We start from the raw sequence: 21,549 nt of genomic DNA on the forward strand, positions 1-21,549 counted from the left end.
TCCATAGTCTCACTGCTCTTACAGTAAAGAATCTGCGTCTGTTATTATGCTTAAACCTTCTTTCCTCCAGACGTAGAGGATGCCCCCTTGTCCCTGTCACCGGTCTATGATTAAAAAGATCATCAGAAAGGTATTTCTACTGTCCCCTCATATATTTATACATTAACATAAGATCACCCCTTAGCCTTCGTTTTTCCAAACTAAATAGCCCCAAGTGTAATAACCTATCTTGGTATTGAAGCCCCCCCCAGTCCTCTAATATCCTTCGTCGCTCTTCTCTGCACCCGCTCCAGTTCAGCTATGTCTTTCTTATACACCGGAGACCAGAACTGTGCACAGTATTCTAAGTGTGGTCGAACTAGTGACTTGTATAGAGGTAAAATTATGTTCTCCTCATGAGCATCTATGCTTCTTTTAATGCATCCCATTATTTTATTTGCCTTTGTAGCAGCTGCCTGACACTGGCCACTGAATATGAGTTTGTCATCCACCCATACACCCAGGTCTTTTTCATTGACGGTTTTGCCCAGAGTTTTAGAATTAAGCACATAGTTATACATCTTATTACTTCTACCCAAGTGCATGACCTTACATTTATCCCCATTAAACTCATTTGCCATTTATCAGCCCAAACTTCTAGTTTACATAAATCATCCTGTAATATAAAATTGTCCTCCCCTGTATTGACTACCCTGCAGAGTTTAGTGTCATCTGCAAATATTGAAATTCTACTCTGAATGCCCCCTACAAGGTCACTAATAAACATGTTAAAAAGAAGAGGGTCCAATACTGACCCCTGTGGTACCCCACTGCTAACCTACGACCCAGTCCGAGTGTGCTCCATTAATAACCACCCTTTGTTTCCTATCCCTGAGCCAGCTCTCAATCCACTTACACATATTTTCCCCTATCCCCAGTAACAACCTTTTGTGTGGCACTGTATCAAAAGCTTTTGAAAAGTCCATATACACTACATCCACTGGGCTCCCTTGGTCCAGTCCGGAACTTACCTCTTCATAGAAGCTAATCAAATTAAACAGCGTCCATTGCTGTGACCGCCAGTGCGGCGCCACGCGCCAGTAGAGCGCTTCCTAACCCACGTCTGGGTGTTTAGTGGTGTCTGCCAATACGGCACAGCTCGCACTCTTGTGCTTCAAGCTATTATTACTTGTTACCTCTTACACCCAGTAGCGGTGTCAAGCGCAAGTAGTCTGTACGGACTCTAATCCCGTGTCTTGGGACTGAGTTCGGTGACTCCTTGCTTACGCTTTTTGTGCGGTACCGCGTCCCTGTGACGTAACAGGGGTCGTGTCCACCGCCATATAGCGCTGCCATTTACTAGCAGCAGGTTCTCACCTGCACGGTGGACCCCGGACTGCGAACGCACCTATATTATCTCACCTTTTACTTGGTGCGTTCAGCCAGTCCTAACACACATGAAATGGGAGGAAATGATATAGCCATCCTTGATGTGAGAATCGCAATTGAGAAGAACGGTTCAATTAAAACCACTCTTTTTCGGAAGCCTATGGCAGCCAATGGCTTATTAAGTTGTGAGAGTTATCATCCCACCCCCCTAAAACTTAGCATACCCAAGGGGCAGTTTTTGAGGTTGAGAAGGAGCTGCTCCTTGGGCACGGATTATAACAATAAAGCTAGGGACCTTAAGAAAAGGTACTCTGACTGGGGCTATCTCAGAGCCTTGTTGGATGAAGCATGCTGCAATGCCAGAATGACTAATAGAGCCACACTGCGTCACCCACGCTCGAAAGACAATGAAAAATCAAAAACTAGACTAATAGGTACGTTTGATGACCAGCAATCAAAATAATGGGGATTCTGAGAAAACAATGGGGCATTTTGAAAACAGACCTGTATCTGGTCACATGGATTTCTCCCTATCCCTCGGTAACATATAGGAAGGGGAGATCCATCAGGGACCATGTAGAGAGGAGTCACTACAATCCTCCCAAGAAAGGAGAGGCATGGCTAACAAATAGGGCATTGGGTATGTTTAAGTGTGGTCATTGTAGCTTTTGAAAATGCATCAAACCATCTAACACGTTCCAAAGCTAAGTAACAAAACGTATATATAAGAACAAGTGTTTTGGAAACTGTAAAACAGAGGGGGTAATCTATTTGTGCATATGCTCCTGCCCCATGGATTATGTGGGGAAAACGAAATGGCAATTGCGTGTGAGGATAGGGGAACATTTAGGCGACATCAGAAATAAGAGAGATACCCCACATGCGAGACACGTAAATTCTGTGCACAATGGTAATGTGGACAGCATCACTTTCAAGATCATTGAATTAGTGGAACCTTCAATCAGACAGGGGGGCTGGGACAATATAATTCTTCAGCGTGAGTGCAGGTGAATTTTTTGGATGGAAAGTATGAGACCTGGAGGCATTAATGAGCAACTTACCTATACTTGCTTCATATAAAGCTTATTCGTATGTTTAATATATTTATGATGGATCACCCTTTTAGTCCAGGTTTAAACTGACTGAAAGTTCTTTTTTGCTGCAGTCTAACTTTACTCATGCAACGGTACTCCCACCATTTAGTCTATGAGGGTATTTTTTGATCTGGGCCAATACCCTTATTTTTACAACTAGATATGCAGGATTACTTATCTGTGATTATGGATGTGGATATGTTCCTACTGTTTGGAACTAGTCCGGTAATGAGAGAGAAAATATATATCTATATTTATGAACCGGGCAATAAAGCTGGGGTTCCGCATTAGTGACTGCTGAAAACATGCATAGTACCTCTTTTTTATTTCTGCGGCAGAATTTGGAAAATGGTACACCATTGCGCATGTCCATGGCTGTGAGACGCATTTGCGGTCCACAGGAAGGAAGCACTGAGTGCATCAGCGGAAGTCCATGTTCGTGACATGGAGGGATGTTTGAAACACAGGTTTGCATGCGCTTCACATGTGTTAGGGTTTGTGGAACACACCGAATATATTTATTGATGTGATTGGTGCGTTTGCAACCCGGGGTCCACCGTGCAGGAAATATCCTGCCACTAAGTGAATGGCGGCTCAATATGGCGGTATTAACCAGCTCTGTTAGCTTCACAGAGCGGCCGAGAAAGCAAAGCTCTGTGCCCTGTTAACTCTCACAGAGACACAGGCTAACTACCCAGAAGAGAGCAGTCACTGGTCATGCATGCACACAACACTCCTCGCCGGAGGTGCCAGCATTCTAGGGGCTTATTTCAGCCGGGTCCCTGAATACTCTCATACACAATCTCCTCGCTGGAGGTGCCAGCATTCTAGGGGCTTATTTCAGCCGGGTTCCTGAACACATTCACGCATATAACCACAGTGGCGCAAAGCATGTAAGTTTAGAAGATACTAGCGCATGGCCGTGCGGCCATGCGAGCCTTAAATAGCAGCAGCACGTACAGGACCTTTCAAAAGAGGATCAATGAGAAACTGCTACAGAGCCTGCGTACCTACAGGACCTTCCTAAAAAGACCAATAGATTTGGCTGCAGTACCTGAACATGTGACCCTTGATCTCCAGTGAGAGATCTTACCCTGGGCATGCTCAGTGTGTGCAAAGCAGGACTTAGTCCCAGAAAAGCCTGTTCGCCGTAGATCAGTGCAGGGTACAATAGCAGACCCTGGAGAGGCAGCAATAACCCTTTGCACTGAATCAGACTCAGTGAGACACTGGGACCGACGTCTCCGCTGAGCAGGCTCCACTGCGGCCAATGGAGAATGGGAGACCGCAGCAGACACGGATCGAGATTCCCCCTGTGCAGCAGAGGAAACTCAACTCCTAACAACATGCAAGATAGTAGTGCGCATGGCTATGTCTCTGGAACGCATCTGCGGTCCACAGCAAGGAAGTGCTGGGCGCGACAGCGGAAATTCATATTTGAGACATGGAAGGAGGCTTGAAGCACAAGTCAGCGTACACTTCACTGGATGGAGCAGGTGAGCGGACCTTAAGGAAATATGTGCACAGATGCCCGAAAGAATAATGGGGCACTATGATAAACCAAGCACCTTGAAGTGAGAGCTATTTAGGTTGATTGTGGTAACAGAATCTTTAAATAGAATGTGGTAACTTCCATTTTTCCACATCTATCATGAAGCCATTATGGCTTGCTCCTACCTATGGTCCCCTGATGAGCCCTTATACTAGGAGGGGGTGACAATGGGACAAATCTTTTTATGCTATTCAGATAAGTAACCTATTACGGCTCCTGTAGCATGCTATTAATTATCTCTATGGCAATATTTACTATGATATTTGCGTTATGGCATGTTTCTCTCTAGCTTGCTACAGATTTGTAGCTTGGTCACTGTGAATTGACTATGTAGCCCATTGAGGCATTAGAATATGTAGAGTCTAAGCACAAGAGCACTTTACTTTTTTTTTTTTTTTTCAAAAATCTGCTTTTCTGGGGGTATATTTGTTCCTCCCTCATGCTTTTGATAGCTATGCGGACACCTTAATCTAATTGGAGGGTAAGCTAAAAATTTAGAAAGTGGACAGGTATCTTTAGTTCCATTTTGAGTCATTATTATGTGACTGAAGTGTACTATCACTTCTATTCTGTCAAAGTCAATTCAAGATACAATAATTAGCTAGATCAAGTGGTTGTGTTCATGTGCATGGTGTTGGGATTTGGGCTTGGGTAGTTGATAGGGTCTTTAGGGTCAGAAGGGACAGCCGACGCGGAGTGGGGGCGCCATGTCGAAATTAGGGTGCCAACCTCCACTGCCAGGAAGGTACAGCCCAATAGGAACCTAATAGGGTCATAGTAGGACTGTGTACCATTATCACAGAATCCTTACCTAACTAAGACCTTTACCCTTGTATCAATACCCAGCTCTAGTCTTCAGTTTTTGGTGTTGGTAATTATATATTTATTTGTCAACTAGAAATAAGAATTTTAAAGTGTACGATAATAAAGATTATTTTTTTAGGGTTGTATTCTCCTGCGGTTTATAGACTAAGTAAACCCTTTATATAAATTGTTTTGTTTTTTCTACTTTTTCAGGGTAACCATGTGGTCGACAACAGTGTTGATGGAATGCCTCGGCTGCCGTCTTCACTGTCTGGTCCTTGACAGGCACGACTACCAGTAATCTGGAGTAATGGTCCCCAATGGTCAGTGCACAGACATGTCCTGACCGGCTTTGCGTTAGCTTCACATGATCCAGAGCGACCAATTCAAGTGGCTGTTTGGTGACTATGGGTTGTAGGGGAGCCCTCTGGCTGTCACGGTCCTTTCTGCGCAGGTTACATGGGCAACACTCTCGGCACTTTTCAATGGCTTTTCTCATGCCAATCCAATAGAACCTTCCATGAAGTAGGACCTCTAACTTCTTCCATCCTTGGTGTCCTGCTTCATCGTGGTGCGCTTCCAAGAGCATTGGCGCATCTTGTTTCGGTACTACTGGAGCGCCCCCAGATGCAGGGCCACGGGGTACTCGGTACCGGGCCTCTCTGTCTCAGTTCTGGGTTGTCACGGTGGCTAGACCCGGTCCGTGGCCCTGCTAAGGGGTGTCCAATGAAAGGTATGATAATGGTGCGTGGTGTAGGTCACGGTGAATAACGAGGACACAGGGTTGCAGTCTCTTTACCTCTTTACTGAAGGCTTCAGGATCCTCAATCCGGAGCACTGTTAACAGGGCTGGCTGAGACCGGCCGGTCCGAAGGCACATCCAGAGTTCCCTTTGCAGGTGGAAATCAGTGTCTACCTTCTAGCGCCTGTGTGTTGTAGTACTTCCCTGCTGAGCACCACGGGATAGTCCTCACAACTGTTGTGTATACTTCTGTCTTTCTCTCTCTCTCCGTCCCCCAGATGATATGGCTAGGATGCACTCGTATGACGGGGTAGGCCTGGAGTTATTCTGGGACCCTAGAGACGCCCCTCTCCCACAGTTTGCCTCCGTTGTCTTCGTTAGGTGTAATGGTGAGACAGCCAACCTATGGTTAACTGCTCGGCCGTAGTTTAAAGTAATGCGTGGAGTCTCTTACTTTCTCGGCGTTCTGGCCACCGGCTACGCGCCTCAGAAGGATGTTGCTGATCTTGAGGCACGACTCCTTCTGGTTTTATCTCCTTTTTGCTGTATTTCCGTTCCTCACTTCTCCACAATAAACCTCGCTTCTTGTCCTTTCTCCTTTCAGGAGTCTGCCGCTGTAAGGCACAGGCACAACTCCGTAATGATCTGTCCCCTTTCTAGGACCCTGCCAGGATCCCACCCTTGACAGGTCCTCTCTCTCGCTCTTCCCAGCTACTTTCTCCCTAACTTCCTGTCCAACCCCCCAGTTTTACCAAAGCATGAGGAGTGGCCTACTAGATAGAACCACTCCCCCTGGTGGCCGGAGTGTGAAGTGTAATGTGTGTGTGATACCTGGTCAGGTGAACTCCTTAAGTGCCATCAGATGTACCACCAGTCCCCTTAGCGGTGGAGCATCAGTACTGCAACGACCAGGACTCTGGGGCGCTGCACTCCCCCCCGGTTAAATCCAGTACTCCCGGACTGGGAAAATAAGAACAACAATACATGTTAACAGAAAACACATACAATTTTGAAACACTATAAACAATTAAACATAACAGTGCGTCCCTTTATGGGAGGTGAGAACACTTGAACGTTGCAAAGGTTTCGGTCATGCACAGTTCATGACTCCCAGTTCAGTGGTTGTAACTTTAAAACAGCAGGGACCCCGGGTAAACAAAGGGGTCCCTTTTGAAAGTTTTGGAGCAATTCACTGTCCACTGCTCCGTTGTCCATTTTTAAACTTGTATCATAGATATTTACACAAACACAATTAGCAACTTTAGTTAATACCTCCAAGTTTTGTAGCGAAGGGGAGTCTGATTCTTGGTGCTATGTGTAGACCTCCGTAGTGCAGGGGTTGCTATTGGCCGAGCAGGGCTCGCTATGCTTGCTACCACTGGTGTAGTGTACTGCCTTCTAGCTACGCTTCTGGTGAGTCTGGGTAGCACTGGCATGCTGGATCTCTCAGAGCTGCTGCTACCAACAGTGGGTACGGCAGATTCGTCAATAGCAGAGGGCATGGGTCCGACGGTGGGCATGGCATCATCCGGCGGGGTCTGTGGTGATTGTGGGGCCGGAGGATCTGGCATCATGTCTAGTTCAGGCGGGTTCAGTTGACGAAACGTTAAGACTAGTGTTGAGCATTCCGATACCGCAAGTTGTCATGATCTCAATGGCAAGAGATCATAGCATCAGCATATATAGGAACTAGCTCTTGGAAGATGGAAACTGAGCTGACCATGAACTAAACCTAACGCACAACTAGCAGTGGCCGGGTAGCATGCCTACGTTGATTCTAGATGCCCAGCACCAGCCGGAGGACTAAATAAAGCTAGCAGAGGAAAATATTAGTCCTAGCTCACCTCTAGAGAAATACCCCGAAAGGAGACAGAGGCCCCCCACATGTATTGGCGGTGAATCAAGATGAAATAACAAACGTAGTATGAAAATAGGTTTAGCAAATTTGAGGTCCACTTACTACATAGCAGAAGACAGAAAGGACACTTTCATGGTCAGCTAAAAACCCTATCAAAACACCATCCAGAAATTACTTTAAGACTCTGGCATTAACTCATAACACCAGAGTGGCAATTCCTGTTCACAAGAGCTTTCCAGACACAGTAACGAAACTACAGCTGTGAACTGGAACAAAAATGCAAAAACAAACATGGACAAGAGTCCAACTTATCTAGTAGTTGTCTAGGAGCAGGAACAAGCACAGAGAGGCTTCTGATAACATTGTTGACCGGCAAGAAACTAACAGAGCAGCAAGGTTATATAGCGACTCCCACATCTTGATGGGAACAGGTGAACAGAGAAGATGAAGACACCAGTTCAATTCCACCAGTAGCCACCGGGGGAGCCCAGAATCCAAATTCACAACAGTACCCCCCCCTCAAGGAGGGGGCACCGAACCCTCACCAGAACCACCAGGGCGATCAGGATGGGCCCTATGAAAGGCACGAACCAGATCAGAGGCATGAACATCAGATGCATTCACCCAAGAATTATCCTCCTGGCCGTATCCCTTCCACTTGACCAGATACTGGAGTCTCCGTCTGGAAACACGAGAGTCCAAGATTTTCTCCACAACGTACTCCAACTCACCCTCAACCAACATCGGAGCAGGAGGCTCAATGGAAGGCACAACCGGTACCTCATACCTGCGCAATAATGACCGATGAAAAACGTTATGAATAGAAAAGGATGCAGGGAGGTCCAAACGGAAGGAAACAGGGTTAAGAATCTCCAATATCTTATACGGGCCGATGAACCGAGGCTTAAACTTAGGAGAAGAGACCCTCATAGGGACAAAACGAGAAGACAACCACACCAAGTCCCCAACACGAAGACGAGGACCAACACGACGACGGCGGTTAGCAAAAAGCTGAGTCTTCTCCTGGGACAACCTCAAATTGTCCACCACCTGCCCCCAGATCTGATGCAATCTCTCCACCACAGCATCCACTCCAGGACAATCCGAAGATTCCACCTGACCAGAGGAAAATCGAGGATGAAACCCCGAATTACAGAAAAACGGGGACACCAAAGTGGCAGAGCTGGCCCGATTATTGAGAGCGAACTCCGCCAATGGCAAAAAAGCAACCCAATCATCCTGGTCAGCAGACACAAAACAACTCAGATATGTCTCCAGGGTCTGATTAATCCGCTCAGTCTGGCCATTCGTCTGAGGATGGAAAGCGGACGAAAAAGATAAATCTATGCCCATCCTAGCACAGAATGCCCGCCAAAATCTAGACACGAATTGGGTCCCTCTGTCAGAAACGATATTCTCAGGAATACCATGCAAACGAACAACATTTTGAAAAAACAGAGGAACCAACTCGGAAGAAGAAGGCAACTTGGGCAGAGGAACCAAATGGACCATCTTAGAGAAACGGTCACACACCACCCAGATGACAGACATCTTCTGAGAAACAGGCAGATCTGAAATAAAATCCATCGAGATGTGCGTCCAAGGCCTCTTAGGAATAGGCAAGGGCAACAACAATCCACTAGCCCGAGAACAACAAGGCTTGGCCCGAGCACAAACGTCACAAGACTGCACAAAGCCTCGCACATCTCGTGACAGGGAAGGCCACCAGAAGGACCTTGCCACCAAATCCCTGGTACCAAAAATGCCAGGATGACCTGCCAACGCAGAAGAATGAACCTCAGAGATGACTCTACTGGTCCAATCATCAGGAACAAACAGTTTATCAGGTGGGCAACGATCAGGTCTATCCGCCTGAAACTCCTGCAAGGCCCGCCGCAGGTCTGGAGAAACGGCTGACAATACCACTCCATCCTTAAGGATACCTGTGGGCTCAGAGTTACCAGGCGAGTCAGGCTCAAAACTCCTAGAAAGGGCATCCGCCTTAACATTCTTAGAACCCGGTAGGTATGACACCACAAAATTAAACCGAGAGAAAAATAATGACCAGCGCGCCTGTCTAGGATTCAGGCGCCTGGCGGTCTCAAGATAAACCAAATTTTTGTGGTCAGTCAATACCACCACCTGATGTCTGGTCCCCTCAAGCCAATGGCGCCACTCCTCAAAAGCCCACTTCATGGCCAAAAGCTCCCGATTCCCAACATCATAATTCCGCTCAGCGGGCGAAAATTTACGGGAAAAGAAGGCACAAGGCCTCATCACGGAGCAGTCAGAACTTTTCTGCGACAACACTGCCCCAGCTCCGATCTCAGAAGCGTCGACCTCAACCTGAAAAGGTAGAGCAACATCAGGCTGACGCAACACAGGGGCAGAGGAAAAACGGCGCTTAAGCTCCCGAAAGGCCTCCACAGCATCAGGGGACCAATCAGCAACATCAGCACCCTTCTTAGTCAAATCGGTCAATGGCTTAGCAATATCCGAAAAACCAGCAATAAATCGACGATAAAAGTTAGCAAAGCCCAAAAATTTCTGAAGACTCTTAAGAGAAGAGGGCTGCGTCCAATCACAAATAGCTTGAACCTTGACAGGATCCATTTCAATGGAAGAGGGGGAAAAAATATATCCCAAAAAGGAAATCCTCTGTACCCCAAAAACACACTTAGAACCCTTCACACACAAAGAATTAGACCGCAAAACCTGAAAAACCCTCCTGACTTGCTGGACATGAGAGTCCCAGTCATCCGAAAAAATCAGAATATCATCCAGATACACAATCATAAATTTATCCAAATAATCGCGAAAAATATCATGCATAAAGGACTGGAAAACTGACGGAGCATTTGAAAGACCAAAAGGCATCACTAAATACTCAAAGTGGCCCTCGGGCGTATTAAATGCGGTTTTCCACTCATCCCCCTGCCTGATTCGCACCAAATTATACGCCCCACGAAGGTCAATCTTAGAGAACCACTTGGCCCCCTTTATGCGAGCAAACAAATCAGTCAGCAACGGCAATGGGTATTGATATTTAACAGTGATTTTATTCAAAAGCCGATAATCAATACATGGTCTCAAAGAGCCGTCTTTTTTTGACACAAAGAAAAAACCGGCTCCTAAGGGAGATGACGATGGACGAATATGTCCCTTTTCCAAGGACTCCTTTATATATTCACGCATAGCAGCATGTTCAGGCACAGACAGATTAAATAAACGACCCTTTGGGTATTTACTACCCGGGATTAAATCTATGGCACAATCGCACTCTCGGTGCGGAGGTAACGAACCAAGCTTGGATTCTTCAAAGACGTCACGATAGTCAGACAGGAACTCAGGAATTTCAGAGGGAATAGATGATGAAATGGAAACCACAGGTACATCCCCATGAGCCCCCTTACATCCCCAGCTCAACACAGACATAGCTTTCCAGTCGAGGACTGGGTTGTGAGATTGCAGCCAAGGCAATCCTAGCACCAAATCATCATGTAGATTATACAGCACCAGAAAGCGAATAATCTCCTGGTGATCCGGATTAATACGCATAGTTACTTGTGTCCAGTATTGTGGTTTATTATTAGCCAATGGGGTGGAGTCAATCCCCTTCAGAGGAATAGGAGTCTCCAAAGGCTCTAAATCATACCCACAGCGTTTGGCAAAGGACCAATCCATAAGACTCAAAGCGGTGCCAGAGTCGACATAGGCGTCCGTGGTAATAGATGACAAAGAGCAAATCAGGGTCACAGATAGAATAAACTTAGACGGTAAGGTGCAAATGGAAACAGATTTACCAAGCTTTTTAGTGCGCTTAGAGCATGCTGATATAACATGAGTAGAATCACCACAATAGAAACACAACCCATTTTTCCGTCTAAAATTCTGCCGCTCGCTTCGGGACAGAATTCTATCACACTGCATACTCTCTGGCGATTTCTCAGTGGACACCGCCAGATGGTGCACTGGTTTGCGCTCCCGCAAACGCCTATCGATCTGAATAGCCATTGTCATGGACTCATTCAGACCCGCAGGCACAGGGAACCCCACCATAACATCCTTAATGGCATCAGAGAGACCCTCTCTGAAAGTCGCCGCCAGGGCGCACTCATTCCACTGAGTAAGCACAGACCATTTACGGAATCTTTGGCAGTAAATTTCCGCTTCATCTTGCCCCTGAGATAGGGACATCAAAGTTTTTTCTGCCTGAAGCTCCAAATGAGGTTCGTCATAAAGCAACCCCAAGGCCAGAAAAAACGCATCCACATTGAGCAACGCAGGATCCCCTGGTGTCAATGAAAAAGCCCAGTCTTGAGGGTCGCCCCGGAGCAAGGAAATCACAATCCTGACCTGCTGTGCAGGATCTCCGGCAGAGCGAGATTTCAGGGACAAAAATAATTTGCAATTATTTCGAAAATTCTGAAACCCAGATCTATTCCCCGAGAAAAATTCCGGCAAAGGAATTCTCGGCTCAGATACAGGTGCATGACAAACAAAATCTTGCAAATTTTGTACCTTCGTGGCGAGATTATTCAAACCTGCAGTTACACTCTGAAGATCCATTGCAAACAGGTGAACACAGAGCCATTCAAAGGAGAAAAAAAAAAAAAAAATTTCAGCAGACTACTTATTTCTCTCCTTTCTCAGCCAAGGATTTTAACCCTTTAGTGGGCCGGTCAAACTGTCATGATCTCAATGGCAAGAGATCATAGCATCAGCATATATAGGAACTAGCTCTTGGAAGATGGAAACTGAGCTGACCATGAACTAAACCTAACGCACAACTAGCAGTGGCCGGGTAGCATGCCTACGTTGATTCTAGATGCCCAGCACCAGCCGGAGGACTAAATAAAGCTAGCAGAGGAAAATATTAGTCCTAGCTCACCTCTAGAGAAATACCCCGAAAGGAGACAGAGGCCCCCCACATGTATTGGCGGTGAATCAAGATGAAATAACAAACGTAGTATGAAAATAGGTTTAGCAAATTTGAGGTCCACTTACTACATAGCAGAAGACAGAAAGGACACTTTCATGGTCAGCTAAAAACCCTATCAAAACACCATCCAGAAATTACTTTAAGACTCTGGCATTAACTCATAACACCAGAGTGGCAATTCCTGTTCACAAGAGCTTTCCAGACACAGTAACAAAACTACAGCTGTGAACTGGAACAAAAATGCAAAAACAAACATGGACAAGAGTCCAACTTATCTAGTAGTTGTCTAGGAGCAGGAACAAGCACAGAGAGGCTTCTGATAACATTGTTGACCGGCAAGAAACTAACAGAGCAGCAAGGTTATATAGCGACTCCCACATCTTGATGGGAACAGGTGAACAGAGAAGATGAAGACACCAGTTCAATTCCACCAGTAGCCACCGGGGGAGCCCAGAATCCAAATTCACAACAGCAAGTATCGGGTATCGGCCGATACTTAGCGGTATCGGAATTCCGATACCGAGATCCGATACTTGCCAAACTGCACAAATTTGTACGAAATCAGCCAATGAGAATGATTCCAAGTGTGGGCACTGTTGTGATTCGGTTCGTGGGCTCCCCCGGTGGTCTCTTGTGGTACTGGTGTCCTGCAAGCTTTGCCTTCTCAGTTCACCTGTTCCTATCAGGATGTGGGAGTATCCTATTTAACCTTGCTCCTCAGTCATTCTAATGCTGGCCATCAATGTATCCAGAGTGATTCTGTTGCATGTTCCTGCTCCCAGTTTTCTGCTCAGCTAAGTTGGACACTTTAGTCCTTAAGTCTATTTTTGTATGTTTTGTCCAGTTTGCACTTATGTGAATCTCTGCAGCTGGAAGCTCTTGTTGGGCTGAAATTACCACTCCAGTGGCATGAGTTGTCACATGAGTTAAGGTAATTTCAGGATGGTGTTTTGAAGGGTTTTGCAGCTGACCGCGAAGTCCTCTGTTGTATCTTTCTGCTATTTAGTTAGCGGGCCTCTCTGTGCTAAATCTGCTTTCATACTACGTGTGTCTTTTCATCTGCTCTCACCGTTATTATATGTGGGGGGCCGCTATCTCCTGTGGGGACATTCTCTGGAGGCAAGCCAGGACTGTGTTTTCTTCTACCAGGGGTAGTTAGTTCTCCGGCTGGCGCGCGGCATCTAGAGACAACGCAGGAATGCCCCCTGGCTACTTCTAGTGTGGTGTGTAGGTTTAGCATCGCGGTCAGCTCTAGTTTCCATCACCCGAGAGCTTGTCCGTTTATTCTATGCCTCTGATGTTTCCTTGCCATTGGAAACCATAACAGTATGGCCAGCCCAAATGTTTAATCTATAGGCTGAAGCAGGAGAGAAAAGGAACTGTGTGAAACCTTTTTTTTTTTTTTTCCCTTCCTCTGAAGTTGCACTCCAGCTCTCATTGCAGTCTCCTGTTTTCCTCTCCTCTTAACCCCTGAATGGCTCAGACTTTATCTGTTGAAATATGGATCCCCAGAGTCTGGCTACCAATTTGAATAATCTTGCCTCTAAAGTTCAGAATATACAAGATTTTTTGTTACATGCTCCTCGGTCTGAACCTAAAATTCCTATACCGGAGTTTTTTTCTGGAGATCGATCTTGTTTTCTAAATTTTAAATACAATTGTAAATTGTTTCTTTCGCTGAGATCTCATTCTGCTGGAGATCCTGCCCAGCAAGTAAAAATTGTTATTTCTTTACTGCGGGGTGACCCCCAAAATTGGGCATTTTCATTGGCACCAGGGGATCCTGCGTTGCTCAATGTGGATGCGTTTTTTCTGGCTTTGGGGTTGCTTTATGAGGAACCAAATTTGGAGATTCAGGCTGAGAAAGCCCTAATAGCCCTCTCTCAGGGGCAAGATGAAGCCGAAATATATTGCCAAAAATTTAGAAAATGGTCTGTGCTTACTCAGTGGAATGAGTGCGCTCTGGCGGCAATTTTCAGAGAAGGTCTCTCTGATGCTGTAAAAGACGTCATGGTGGGGTTTCCTGCGCCTACTGGTCTGAATGAGTCCATGACAATGGCAATTCAGATTGATCGGCGTTTACGGGAACGCAAACCTGTGCACCAGTTGGCGGTGTCTTCTGAAGAGGCACCACAGAGTATGCAATGTGATAGCTTTCTGTCCAGAAGCGAACGACAGATTTATAGGCGCAAAAATCATTTGTGCTTCTATTGTGGAAATTCTACTCATGTTATATCAGCATGCTCTAAACGAACAAAGAAAGTTGATAAATCCTCTGCTATTGGCACTTTGCAGTCCAAGTTTATTTTGTCTGTAACTCTAATTTGTTCGTTATCTTCTATTGTTGCGGATGCGTATGTGGATTCTGGCGCCGCTTTGAGTCTTATGGATTGGTCCTTTGCCAGGCGCTGTGGGTTTGATCTAGAGCCTCTGGAAGTTCCTATACCTTTAAAGGGTATTGATTCTACACCATTGGCTAGTAATAAACCACAATACTGGACACAAGTGACTATGCGTATGACTCCAGACCATCAAGAGGTGATTCGCTTCCTTGTACTGTATAATCTACATGATGTGTTGGTGCTGGGATTGCCATGGTTGCAAACTCATAACCCAGTCCTTGACTGGAAAACAATGTCTGTACTAAGCTGGGGATGTCAGGGAAATCATGGGGACACATCTTTGGTCTCCATTGCTTCATCTATTCCCTCTGAAATTCCTGAGTTTTTGTCTGATTATCGTGAGGTTTTTGAGGAATCTACTCTTAATTCTCTTCCTCCTCACAGAGATTGCGATTGCGCCATAGATTTGATCCCTGGCAGTAAATTTCCTAAGGGTCGTCTATTCAATCTGTCTGTACCTGAACATGCTGCCATGCGAGAGTATATTAGGGAGTCCTTGGAAAAGGGACATATTCGTCCTTCTTCGTCTCCTCTTGGAGCGGGGTTCTTTTTCGTAGCTAAAAGCGATGGTTCTTTGAGACCTTGTATTGATTATAGACTCTTGAATAAGATCACAGTCAAGTATCAGTATCCTTTGCCTTTGCTGACAGATTTATTTGCTCGCATTGAGGGGGCGAAGTGGTTCTCTAAGATTGATCTTCGCGGTGCGTATAATTTGGTGCGAATTAAGCAGGGGGATGAGTGGAAAACCGCATTTAATACGCCCGAGGGCCATTTTGAGTATTTGGTGATGCCTTTTGGTCTGTCAAATGCCCCTTCGGTCTTTCAGTCTTTTATGCACAATATTTTCCGTGAATATCTGGATAAATTTATGATTGTGTATTTGGACGATATCTTGATTTTTTCGGATGACTGGGAATCTCATGTTCAACAAGTTAGGAGGGTTTTTCAGGTTTTGCGGACCAATTCTCTGTTTGTTAAAGGTTCAAAGTGTGTTTTTGGGGTTCAGAAGATTTCTTTTTTGGGGTACATTTTTTCCCCCTCTTCTATTGAGATGGATCCTGTGAAGGTTCGGGCTATTTGTGACTGGACGCAACCGACTTCTCTTAAGGGCCTTCAGAAATTTTTGGGCTTTGCTAACTTTTATCGTCGATTCATAACTGGTTTTTCTAGCGTTGTCAGGCCTTTGACTGATTTGACTAAAAAGGGTGCTGATGTTGCAGATTGGTCTCCTGCTGCTGTGGAGGCCTTTCGGGAGCTTAAGCTCCGTTTTTCTTCTGCTCCGGTGTTGTGCCAGCCTGATGTTTCTCTTCCTTTTCAGGTGGAAGTTGATGCTTCCGAGATCGGAGCGGGGGCGGTTTTGTCGCAGAAAAGTTCAGATTGTTCAGTGATGAGACCTTGTGCGTTCTTTTCTCGGAAATTTTCGCCCGCCGAGCGAAATTATGACGTCGGTAATCGGGAGCTTTTGGCGATGAAGTGGGCATTCGAGGAGTGGCGTCATTGGCTTGAGGGTGCTAAACATCAGGTGGTGGTCTTGACTGATCACAAAAATTTGATTTATCTTGAGTCAGCCAGACGTCTGAATCCTAGACAGGCGCGCTGGTCGTTGTTTTTCTCCCGGTTTAATTTTGTGGTTTCGTATCTGCCAGGTACTAAGAATGTGAAGGCGGATGCCCTTTCTAGGAGTTTTGAACCTGATTCCCCTGGTGATTCTAAACCTACGGGTATACTTAAGGATGGGGTGATATTGTCTGCTGTCTTCCCAGACCTGCGACGTGCTTTACAAGAGTTTCAGGCGGATCGGCCTGATCGTTGTCCGCCTGGTAGATTGTTTGTGCCGGATGAGTGGACCAATAGAGTCATCTCGGAGGTTCATTCTTCTGCGTTGGCAGGTCATCCGGGAATTTTTGGTACCAGAGATTTGGTGGCTAGGTCCTTCTGGTGGCCTTCCCTGTCTCGGGACGTGCGTACTTTTGTGCAGTCTTGCGATGTTTGTGCTCGGGCCAAGCCTTGTTGTTCTCGGGCTAGTGGGTTGTTGTTGCCCTTGCCTGTTCCTAAGAGGCCTTGGACACACATCTCTATGGATTTTATTTCTGATCTCCCTGTTTCTCAGAAGATGTCCGTCATTTGGGTGGTGTGTGACCGCTTTTCTAAGATGGTTCATTTGGTGCCCTTGCCCAAGCTGCCTTCCTCATCTGAGTTGGTGCCCCTGTTTTTTCAGAATGTGGTTCGGCTGCATGGTATTCCGGAGAATATCGTTTCCGACAGGGGATCCCAGTTTGTGTCCAGATTTTGGCGGGCGTTTTGTGCCAGGATGGGCATTGATTTGTCTTTTTCGTCTGCATTTCATCCCCAGACAAATGGCCAGACGGAACGTACTAATCAGACCTTGGAGACTTATTTGAGGTGTTTCGTGTCTGCTGATCAGGATGACTGGGTCTCCTTTTTGCCGTTGGCTGAGTTTGCCCTTAATAATCGGGCCAGTTCTGCCACTTTGGTCTCCCCTTTCTTTTGCAATTCAGGGTTCCATCCTCATTTTTCATCTGGTCAGGTGGAGTCTTCGGATTGTCCTGGAGTGGATACCATGGTGGATAGGTTGCATCGTATTTGGGGGCAGGTGGTGGACAATTTGGAGTTGTCCCAGGAGAGGACTCAACGTTTTGCTAATCGCCATCGTCGTGTTGGTCCTCGTCTTCGTGTTGGGGACTTGGTGTGGTTGTCCTCCCGTTTTGTCCCTATGAGGGTCTCTTCTCCTAAGTTTAAGCCTCGGTTCATCGGTCCTTATAAGATTTTGGAAATTCTTAACCCTGTGTCTTTTCGTTTGGACCTCCCAGCATCCTTTGCTATCCATAATGTCTTCCATCGTCATTATTGCGGAGGTATGAGGTACCACTTGTGCCTTCTGTTGAGCCTCCTGCTCCTGTGCTGGTTGAGGGTGAATTGGAGTACGTGGTGGAGAAAATCTTGGACTCCCGTGTTTCCAGACGGAGACTTCAATATCTGGTGAAATGGAAGGGCTACGGTCAAGAGGATAATTCTTGGATTACAGCTTCTGATGTTCATGCTTCTGATTTGGTCCGTGCCTTTCATAGGGCTCATCCAGATCGCCCTGGTGGTTCTTGTGAGGGTTCGGTGCCCCCTCCTTAAGGGGGGGGTACTGTTGTGATTCGGTTCGTGGGCTCCCCCGGTGGTCTCTTGTGGTACTGGTGTCCTGCAAGCTTTGCCTTCTCAGTTCACCTGTTCCTATCAGGATGTGGGAGTATCCTATTTAACCTTGCTCCTCAGTCATTCTAATGCTGGCCATCAATGTATCCAGAGTGATTCTGTTGCATGTTCCTGCTCCCAGTTTTCTGCTCAGCTAAGTTGGACACTTTAGTCCTTAAGTCTATTTTTGTATGTTTTGTCCAGTTTGCACTTATGTGAATCTCTGCAGCTGGAAGCTCTTGTTGGGCTGAAATTACCACTCCAGTGGCATGAGTTGTCACATGAGTTAAGGTAATTTCAGGATGGTGTTTTGAAGGGTTTTGCAGCTGACCGCGAAGTCCTCTGTTGTATCTTTCTGCTATTTAGTTAGCGGGCCTCTCTGTGCTAAATCTGCTTTCATACTACGTGTGTCTTTTCATCTGCTCTCACCGTTATTATATGTGGGGGGCCGCTATCTCCTGTGGGGACATTCTCTGGAGGCAAGCCAGGACTGTGTTTTCTTCTACCAGGGGTAGTTAGTTCTCCGTCTGGCGCGCGGCATCTAGAGACAACGCAGGAATGCCCCCTGGCTACTTCTAGTGTGGCTACTTCTAGTTTCCATCACCCGAGAGCTTGTCCGTTTATTCTATGCTTCTGATGTTTCCTTGCCATTGGAAACCATAACAGGGCACATCCTGTTTAGCATGGAGGGCATGAAACTACTGGCAAGGCTGTGATTGGCTGCTGAAATGATGTCATGATGCAGTTTAAAAGTCGCTGGCGCCATTTTGCGCTCACTCTGCTGTGAATTCAGTTAGTGACAGGACGCTGTTTGCTGACTGAGGGCCAGTTTTGAGATAGCGATTTGCTTAATTGTTCTTTTCCAAGGCTAATTTAGCAACCGCTGTGTTCACCTGCTAATCACCTTGCTTTTGCCTTGTAGCGCTGTTTTCACAGCGATCTGCAAGGTCTCTGTGTGTGTGTGTGTGTGTGAGTGCAGCCCACTCTCTAGTCTGAGTGCAGCCATAGGCCATCCATAGCTGGTTGTATTCAGTTCAGGGAGGGTGGTTCATTGCCTCATACTGTTCTTTGTTTTTTTTCTTTTGTTTTTTTGAAGTAGTGCAGGCTGCTGCACATTTTTTCAAATAATTCCTATTAGTGACTTTCCACCCATCTCCAGCTAACTTGTGGAAAAACACTACATAGGATAACGTAGAGGAGGGTTTTTGGGCCTTGCAGCGCTGTGTACGGCTGTCTGCACGGTCTCCGTGTGACTGCAGCTCGCCCTGTAGTCTGTGAGCAGCCATAGCCTGGTTGTCTCCAGCTCAGGGTTCTTCACTGCGTCATACCGTAAAATCAATTTTCCTTTTGTTTTAAGTAGTGCAGGCTGCTGCACATTTTTTCAAAAAATTCCTATTAGTGTCTTTCCACCCGTCTCCAGCTAACTTGTGGAAAAACACTACATAGGATAACGTAGAGGAGGGTTTTTGGGCCTTGCAGCGCCGTTTACGGCTGTCTGCACGGTCTCCGTGTGACTGCAGCTCGCCCTGTAGTCTGTGAGCAGCCATAGCCTGGTTGTCTCCAGCTCAGGGTTCTTCACTGCGTCATACCGTAAAATCAATTTTCCTTTTGTTTTAAGTAGTGCAGGCTGCTGCACATTTTTTCAAAAAATTCCTATTAGTGTCTTTCCACCCGTCTCCAGCTAACTTGTGGAAAAACACTACATAGGATAACGTAGAGGAGGGTTTTTGGGCCTTGCAGCGCCGTTTACGGCTGTCTGCACGGTCTCCGTGTGACTGCAGCTCGCCCTGTAGTCTGTGAGCAGCCATAGCCTGGTTGTCTCCAGCTCAGGGTTCTTCACTGCGTCATACCCTAAAATCAATTTTCCTTTTGTTTTAAGTAGTGCAGGCTGCTGCACATTTTTTCAAATAATTCCTATTAGTGTCTTTCCACCCATCTCCAGCTATCTTGTGGAAAAACACTACATAGGATAACGTAGAGGAGGGTTTTTGGGCCTTGCAGCGCCGTTTACGGCTGTCTGCACGGTCTCCGTGTGACTGCAGCTCTCTCTGTTGTCAGTTCAGCCCCCAAAAAATAAATAAATAATAAAGTTCACCAAACACACCAGTGACACCACTTTACATTTGTGTAGGCCACATTAGCTCATATTAAAGTCTAGTCCACACTTTAGAAAATTAGTGTTTCTTATACCTGTTAGGAGCTCTTCAGGAATAAGCACACAAAGCCGTTAGTACTTTTCTGCTTATCTTTATCAGTCAACCAAGATGAAGAAGGCAGTGAGTAAGGCACGTGGGCGTGGGCGCGGAGCAGGGAGAGGACGTGGGGATTCTGTGCCTGCTGCGGGCACCGGTGACTCATCAGCACCCACTTTCACCAGGGAACAGTCCTTCATGCGCAGCTTTGTCGCAGAGCGCCGTACACCGCTGCTGCGTGAAGAACAAATTGAAGCCGTTGTCGGATGGATGGCAGCTAATGCATCAACTTCAATTAGTGCCACATCCTCTCAGACACAGAGCACTGGAGAGCAGCCATCTGTCTCTTCACCACCTGCCAAATTGCCCAGGCAGACAGAGAGCCCAGGACAGGAGCCGTCTCTACTTCTGTTCTCTGAATCTCTTGGCTTGGAAATAGGAGGCCAGCCAAGCAGCATTGGAGAAATGGAAGAAGAGGCAGGGTGCAGTGATGCCCAACCGCTTTTTCTCTCTTCCTCTGAAGAGGCGGGTGGGCCAGTGCCTCTGGTCACCACATCGCAGGCCGCATCCGCTGATGACACTCAGGTGCCACTTTCTGGTGCGTGCTCTGCTGCTGAGACTACCCAGGAGGAGCAGTTGGGGGCAGAGGGTAGTGTAGATGATGAGGTCCTTGACCCATCTTGGCGTGAGGGACAGGAAGGTGGTGGGAGCAGCTCTGAGGAAGAGATTCCCCATACGGCCCAAAGAGGGAGAGGGAGGCGGAAGACTGCGGATCCTGCAGCCTCCGCTTTGGCACCCGTTAGGAGCATGTCTCTTCCAAAAGCCAAAAAGGGCGCTCCCAAGACTTGCAGTGCCTGGTCCTTTTTTGACACAGTTGCAGATGACATTTGCTATGTCAAATGCAAGGTGTGTCATCACAAAGTCAAAAGAGGTCGAAATGTCAGCAACCTCAATACCTCCAACATGTGGAAACATGTGCGCACCAGGCACGCGGCGGAGTTAGAAAAACACACTGAAGAGCTAGGCCAACCAACAGCGGCAGCTACCACCTCTTCAGCTCGTGTTGCCTCTTCCTCCAGCTCACACGCAGCTGGTTCGGCTTCCTCCCAGGATCGCCGTGGAAGAACCTCTGGCCCTGTTGTCCAGAGACCCGCTGTAATTCCACCCGCAGCACCACTTTCCCAGTCATCCACACACTCCCAGCCCAGTCTACAGCCATCGGTAGTACAGGCATGGGAGAAAAGGCGGCCTTTCTCGTCCAACCACCCACGAGCACAGGCTCTGACTGCAGGCATTGCCAAACTTCTGTCACTGGAAATGCTGTCATTCAGGCTGGTGGAGACTGACAGCTTCCGTGACTTGATGTCATTGGCAGTCCCCCAGTACAATGT

The sequence above is a fragment of the Ranitomeya variabilis genome, chromosome 2 (assembly GCF_051348905.1).
Source record: "Ranitomeya variabilis isolate aRanVar5 chromosome 2, aRanVar5.hap1, whole genome shotgun sequence".
Lineage (NCBI taxonomy): Eukaryota > Metazoa > Chordata > Amphibia > Anura > Dendrobatidae > Ranitomeya > Ranitomeya variabilis.